The following is an 8,003-nucleotide window of genomic DNA, read 5'->3' as shown; positions in this document are numbered from 1 at the left end:
ATTCCTTGGGGGAATATTTCCTTTTTATAATTATAGAGATAAATATATAAACCAAATATTCTTTAAGAATTATATTCTTCGTACATTTGTAATTTATTACTTTACTTTTATTTTAAGAAATTGAATTTGCCGATTGAGTATTAGCTTAATCGGTATAAGTATTGTTGCCAATGTAGAAGGACGTGAGTTAAAATGCGCTGAATGGCATTATCCTTGTATTTATAGGTTGGGGAGGGATTATAGATAGTTCTAACAAAAAAATCATAATATTTATTGAATCCTCGTATTTTTGTGTATTTACTTGAAGACTAAGAGTTAAATATTAAAGTCATAATGAAAATTTTAGTTCTTAATGTTTACTTTTTTTTTTATCAATTTGGCTTTTATTTATTTATTTTAATTAAATCTAATTCTTAGTCTTTTAAAAAGAGTGAAATTTAATTATTATCCTTTTAAAAAAAGTTAAATCATTATTATTTTAATAAAAAAACTAATTAAAATGTAAAAATTTAAACATGGTAATATGCATGTTAATCCATGTTATTCATATTTTTATTGTTTACGAACTATTTGTATAATTTTTTGAATTTTAATTTTTTTATTTAATGAATAAAAATTTTAAATTATTTACTGATATGATATATATAATAAATGATACATGTCAGTAAATAGTACATGTAGATTAGCGGGTTATCACCCTAATATTATTAACAATTTATTGTTTTAGTTAACATTTTAGGTTATAAAAATAAATTTACTCTTTTTAAAAAATTAAGAATCAAATTTAACTAAAAAAAGTGAAAGCTAAATTATTAAAAATTTCCAAAGTTTGAATACTAAAATTATTATTATGATAATATTAAATAATAAATAGTTTAATTAAAGAAAGTAAAATATTTTTGAATAATAAATAATTAATAAAAAATACTAAGTGACATGGCATGGGATTATGGTCAGTTTACCTTGATTCTTACCCATAAAAAACCCCTTATTCTCACTCCAAATTCTGTTGGCCAAAGAAAACCAATTGCATTTGCCGTCCTCCACCTGCTCCAGCCACTGGTGCATATGCCGTCCACCACCTGTTTCAACTACTGGTTTGTCACGGTACCTTCTTTGAAAGCCTGCCTTACAGATTCCATGAAATCCGCGACCCTGCAGTGGTAGAACCTGGTGAATCAGTTTCAACTTGTTGAGATTTGTCTCAATCTTCATGGGTATGTATGGTTGATTCGGTTTTGTGTTAAATGATAAATGAGGTCGATTTCCTTTAATCTACAGTTAATATATATTTAAGGTTAGGGAATAGTTTTCAATTACTTGAACACTTAGATATTTTTATTTAATCTACAGTTATATATATTTAAGGCCACTTTCCTTGTACAAGTGGGGTTTGATAAATTTGGAATTCTGTTTTTGTTTCAGTAATATTAGCAGTATTGACACTGCTTTTCTAGTCTGTTCAGTAATCCATACTGAGCTTTGTGTCATTGGAAACCCATTGCAAATTTAAGCAATGTATATTTCCACTCAAGTTCAGGTCAACAGAAAATAACAGAGCTAAGGGGTTTTACCTATGTTTTCTAGCTGAAGTTGGCCACGGTGTGAATTGAGGGTCCATCGATAGTGTTGTAACAATTAGTGTAAAGTAAGATTGCACATTGAGAGGCTTCCCCCGTCAACATAGAGAAGGACAATCGATAGAAGCTGAAAAGACTCAATACTTGCTTGCTCTGCATGAAATCCCCGACCCTGCAGTGGTAGAACCTGGTGAATCGGTTTTGACTTGTTGATATTTGTCTCAATCTTCATGGGTATGTTGGTTGAATCAGTTTTTTTTTTGTTTCTGGTTAAGAAGTTGTTTTGTGTTCAATAAATAAAATACAAATATATTTTCAATTGGTGATAAGGCTCGTGCTGTACAAAAATTGTTGGAGAAACTTACTACTCAACAAAAGATCTCGTTGTTTATGTCAGCTCTAAGCACTGGAGCTGTTGCATTGTTGAAGGACTTGAATGGTCATCGTGTAATCCCGTATTGCTTGAAAAATTTCTCTGATGAAGATAACAAAGTAGCATTAATTTTGGACTAGTAACGATTTGATTCGGTTTTGTTGGTTGATCATGGGTATGTTGGTTGATTCGGTTTTGTTTTGTTTTTTTTTGTTTCTGGTTAAGAAGTTTTTTTGTGTTCAATAAATAAAATACAAATATATTTTCATTCGGTGATAGGGCTCGTGCTGTACAAAAATTGTTGGAGAAACTTACTACTCAACAAAAGATCTCGTTGTTTATGTCAGCTCTAAGCATTGGAGCTGTTACATTGTCGAAGGACTTGAATGGTCATTGTGTAATCCAGTATTGCTTGAAAAATTTCTCTGATGAAGATAACAAAGTAGCATTAATTTTGGACTAGTAACGATTTGAGTTAAAGCTTCATTTTTTTTTGTCTATTTTAATCCTGTTTTAGTTTAATTGTTTATGTCTTCAGTCATTTGAATTAAATTGCAGGTGTTACATGATACTTGCTCATATCTAAAATGTTACAACTATGAAATAGATGCATTAACCGCTGTTTTGTTGACCAAGATTTGTTTTTTGCATTGCACCTTTGTTAACTTTTTTTGCCCATTGATTTTCATTGGCAATATTTTCTGAATGTGGTGGCTAATAATTGTTATCAAATTGCAATAGACAAATGTAAATTAAAAATTATAAAATCATTTAGTACAATTGCAAGGACTGGTTCTATATGTCTTTTGAATACAAAACATTGGAAACATCTTTCTAAATATGTGTTGGAAAACATATTAAGAATCGTTCATGTATGTAGTACATAATCATTTTCTACTTTAATGTATTGCAATAATTTTGCATTATTTGAAATTGTATGTAATGAGTACTTGTTACATTATTTTGTTATATGTGTAGGAAAAGTTTGATCTCCAAGGTAAGGTAGAGGACTCTGACATCCTCTCACATGTTGGAAAACTCCGAAAGGAGTTTAAATCGACTTTGAAAACTAGATACAACAAAGAGATGGTCCAAGAAGGTTGACCGATTGAAGAAATATACGAAAACAATCCTCCTGGTGTGCATGATGATCAATGGAAGTGGCTAGTGGAGCGATGGGAAACGCTACAAGCTGAGGTATGCACTTTTATTAGACTAAATGTCTCATTTTTACTGCTTCCACTTACGGTATGATCTAAGTAGGGGGTGCATAAATGCGTGATTTGTTGAATGAGGCATAATAAACTTAGCTTTCCTATTACTCTTATATTTTTTTCATTAATTTAAACAATAAGCACAATCAGAAAAGGTGAAAGAATCTCGAACAAAGGTGATTTATGCACACATTGCTGGTAGTACAAGATATGCGACTCTCAATGCACAGTTTGTAAGTATCACAGTTTGTAAGTATTACATATTAATCAATATGTAACTTATATTAATTATTCTGTGCTCATTGGTGAATATTGTTAGCAACTATTGTTTTGTTGTATAACAGGTTGAGAAGGAAGGCCGTGATCCCTCGCGTTTGGAGCAGTTTAGATTTCAACATTTGCGCAAATATGGGAGTGACAAATTGAGTAGTGAGGCAGCAGAACAAGTTTATGTAAGAAACAAATAGGTATTATTTATTTATTTATATTTATTTTGACATCAAATTTATTTTTTTTCAAAATAGATTTTTCTAATTTAAGAGAATTGTAGGATGAAGCATGCAAGATGGTTAAAGACTCTATGCCAACACCTGAGAGTTCTTTCATACCTCAAGATAATATTGCATTAGAAAACGAGGCCTATACACAAGTGTTCGGTCCTGACAATAATGGAAAAATGTTGGGATATGGATGTGGGATAACCAAATCCAAGTTGTTTGGCTATGGGTCAGTCACCCAAGGAAGCCAATATACATCGGCTATCAGTACATTGATCGAAGAGATGAGTGCTAAACATGTCGAAGCAAATACAAACAATTCAAGCCGAACAAGCAATTCGAGAGAAAACTCTACCCTAGGAAGTAGAATCTCGACTTTTTACGGAGGTCGCGGAGCGAGAAGCTCGTTTGATAGCTGAGGTAGAAGAAAGATTTATGAAATTAACTGAAATTCGAGAGGCAAAGTTCATGGATATGATGGATGCTCGTGGGAAAAAGTATAAGGCTCTCATCAATGAGTGTATGGCAAAAGGAATGTCAAGTAAGTACAAGGTTTTTCATAGTAAGCATAGTAAGGTGACTATTTTATAACCAGATTGTCAATAAGTTTGTTAATGGTTTAACGGACATTGATTGTTGTAATTGAATGCTAGGTTCTTACTTGATGTCTTCATTACTTGCTCAACTAATAATTAGTGGATGTACTGATGAAAATTCTTTATTTAGCTTCAATTTATGGTTCTTTGGTTAATATTAAAATATTCTTCCCATGTGTTCATGTTGTTTCTCATCTAACTCGTATAAATAGAAAATGTACATTGTTATTTTTGCAATTGAATTTTAGAGTAGCGGACTTGATGATAAAGCCTTTAGTTCGGATGATGATGAATAAGGCTTACTGCATATTATGTATTATATATATAAATATATATATATGTTATAGTGGTTGATGAATGCAGTTGTTCCATAATTTTTTGGTGTCATTGGAATCAAGTCGACAACATGTTCGCAACTTGTTGACTACTTCTATTAGGATTTTGTATATAAATTACTAACTGCATTATTCAATGATAATTTTGTATTAATATGATCATTTTATGTTAATTAATTGTTCAATTAATATTGACTCAAACTTTTCCAAACCCAATACATTGCTCATATTTCACCAAAATAGGCTCTTAAAAATCGAGGAAAACGTCGTAAAAAAACATTAAACATGAGACAAAGATCTATCCCAACCTTTTTAAGTTTGCCTTAGACGTGTTTACCCTAACCTTTTTAAGGTTTCCTTAGACGGGTTTATCCCAACTTTTTTTAAGTTGCCTTCGAAAAGGTCTATCCTAACCTTTTTAGGGTTGCTGTAAACTGGTTTATCCTAACATTTTTAACGTTGTCTTAGACAGGTCAATCCCAACCTTTTCTAAAAGTTGCCTTAGACAATATCTATCCCAACCTTTTTAAGGTTACCTTAGATGAATCTATGCCAACCTTTTTAAGGTTGCATTAGATAAGTCTATCTCAACCTTTTTTTAAGGTTGCCTTTAACAAGGCCTATCCTAACATTTTTAAAAGGTTGCCTTAGATAGGTCTATTCTAACCTTTTTAAAGGTTGCTTTAGACAATGTCTATCCCAACTATTTTAAAAGGTTGCGTTAGATAAGGTCTATCCCACCATTTTTTAAAAGTTACCTTAGACAAGGTCTATACCAACCTATTTAAGGTTGCCTTAGACTATTCTATCCCAATCTTTTTTAAAGGTTGCTTTAGACAAGGTTTATCATAACTTTTTTTAAATGTTGCCTTAAATAAAGTCTATCCCAACTTTTTTAAAAGGTTATCTTAGACTGGTCTTTTAAGGTTGTCTTAGACGAGTCTATCTCGACCTTTTTCAGAGGTTGGCCTTGACTAGGTCTATCCCAACCTTTTTTAATGGTTGGCATTGACTAAACCTTTCATAACCTTTCAATAAGGGTTAGCTTATGTTGAATTATGCCAACGCTTTTTCAAAAGCGTCGCGGAGCCTATGCCAATTGTACTATAGACAACCTTTTTGGAAGTGTTGATCGAAGCGTCGCGAAACCTATGCCAACCTTTTTTGCGTCGTCTTAGGTCAAAAAAAGTGTCGCAATAGGGTTGTTTTGTTGTAGTGATCATTATTATTTATTATTCTAATAAAATTATTTAACACTAAATTATGTCACACTCTTAACGTGGATGAAAAAACATAAATATGTAGTAAATTAGATTATTATATTTATTTATATTTCTATTTTTCTATATAAAATGGTAAGAACACCCTTAAAATAATATAATTCACTGTATAAAGTAAGAGTACTTTTGTTATAACTCAACTGAGTTGGTTCTCGATTGATTGTGACACCAACTCAGTTAGTAGGGATTACAATTTATTTTAACAATAAACTTTAACATTAATAATAATTTTAAATTTTAAGTAATATTTTTAATATTTCATTGAAAAATTATATTAATATTTTTGGATAAACTACAATGCAAATCATACAAATATGTTTAAGTTTATTTTTCATCCCCAACTATAGAAAGTTACAAAATAGTTACTCAACTAATCACATTTGTTTTTTGGACACCAGTTGTTTATTGAATAACGGAAAACTAATGTGTCAATTATAAAAATTGACATAGTAACAAATTTAGTCCACAATTATTATAAATTATGTAATTTGGACTTAATTTTAAAAAATATATATTAAAAATAAAAAATAAAATTTTTTTAAAAATAAAAAAATTATTAAAAAATAATGATTTATATAAGTATACAAAAATATTTATCCATGTTCATCATTTTTCTTGATTCTTAATTATCCCCGTTCCATCAACTTGTTTATATATATATATATATTTTTTGACGTAATAACTTGTTTATATTTTACTTGGTATTTCTGGGGTTATTTCTCTACAAATTCATCATCATTGTTGGAGGTTGTTTGGTGATCAGAGAACACTACCCATGAAAATTGGCTTTGGTTTTGTTTGGATCGAATAAGGATTTCCTTGGAGAACACTACCTATTGTTCTATTTTGTGGGTAAGTGTTAGAATTTCATTATTCAAAAGAAGCATAGTTCTGCTACATTTACCAACCAAATGACAAATCAACATGTACCTTCTACAATTTCCCTAATTATCCTAATAAAAACAAACACAATATCAACTCTATAAACATGTTTCCCCAAAAGTCTTAACTATATATAATATCCTTAATGCCACTCAATATGTCTTGCTCATTACCACGTAGTCCTTGTAATTGCCTCTATTTCCTCTCCCTTCAAAATCAGATAGATGTGAGCTTACCAAGCAATCTTCGTAATCAAAGTGGTAATACATTTACTCTTCAGCTTGGTATATGCAGTAGGCTTGCTGCCAATTCAAAACTTCTTTATTAATCTTCAATAGCCCAACCACTTCAGACCAAACTTTCTTAAAAAAACATACACTAAAAAAAGAGATATAGCCTTTTTTATTTTAACTGTACTAACTGCACGCTCCAACTTTAGTAATGGAATCAAAGTTTAGATATTCAGATTGACCAAAAAATAGTTTAGGTACCCCTGTTCAATTAAACCAAAATAATTGTAATGAATGACGTGCCTATATATCCGAAACTGCCTTTTTACTTTCGCAAAATCTAAAGTCTAATTTCAAGTGTCACAAAATTCACTTATCACATGCATCCTTACCACCCTAAAAACCAACCAATGTTAAAAACATCAGAAATCCGTAACATGTCGAAAAATTTGCTATGTTCTGAAATTTCATATTGAGAAGTTTTTCAGGAATGGATATCGAGTTATTGAATAATTTGAAAAAAGTGAATTTCCATTTTCAATTTCCATCAAATTAGTTGAAAGTGAGGAATTAGTAAATTGGGGTATGGGCTATTTTGTAAGAAAATGGAAATTTAGTGGCCAAATGTCTTAGGATTAGATTTTTAATTTAGGATAGAAGCGAGAGGTTTAGGAGGTAATTTTCTCAAGGACTTAATAGCTAATAGAGTTTAAGGAAAACAAAGGTAAGTGTTAGTTAATTTCATTTGGTTTTCACGTCAAAGCTAGAAGAAAAAAGAAGAAGAAGAAAGAATTGGAGGAAATTTTCTCTCAAATTTCTTCAATCTTGGAGTCAAAATTCATTTAATCAAGAAAGGTAAGAGAGATTTTACTTGTTTCCTTTATCAATCAAATGGAAATCTTAGATAATTGAATGAAATTTATGTTATTTTTCTTCCTCTTTGTTGTTGATATTATTTTTTGAGAGAGGATTTAATTAGTGTTGAGATTTGTATCAGCATTAAATCATTAGAAATT

The 8,003-nt window shown here is 30.5% G+C and overlaps 1 long non-coding RNA gene across 18 annotated transcripts; it reads left to right on the top strand.

Moving 5' to 3' along the window:
• Window positions 1–952: 952 nt before the first annotated feature.
• On the top strand, window positions 953–4,423 carry LOC107892272 (uncharacterized). Of its 18 annotated transcripts, none has more exons than XR_005905181.1 (7): window positions 962–1,217; window positions 1,426–1,814; window positions 1,911–2,128; window positions 2,233–3,150; window positions 3,309–3,400; window positions 3,512–3,634; window positions 3,718–4,423. It is a non-coding gene; the product is annotated as an uncharacterized lncRNA (long non-coding RNA). The 18 variants fall into 18 exon arrangements; XR_005905174.1 differs by having other exon boundaries at window positions 965–1,217; window positions 1,588–1,814; window positions 1,978–2,128; XR_005905175.1 differs by having other exon boundaries at window positions 965–1,217; window positions 1,588–1,814; window positions 3,318–3,400.
• Window positions 4,424–8,003: the final 3,580 nt, after the last annotated feature.

This window comes from Gossypium hirsutum, chromosome A11 (assembly GCF_007990345.1).
Source record: "Gossypium hirsutum isolate 1008001.06 chromosome A11, Gossypium_hirsutum_v2.1, whole genome shotgun sequence".
NCBI classification, from domain to species: domain Eukaryota; kingdom Viridiplantae; phylum Streptophyta; class Magnoliopsida; order Malvales; family Malvaceae; genus Gossypium; species Gossypium hirsutum.
Note: the sequence above shows the minus strand (reverse complement) of the source record. Positions and strands in the feature narration are given on the sequence as shown.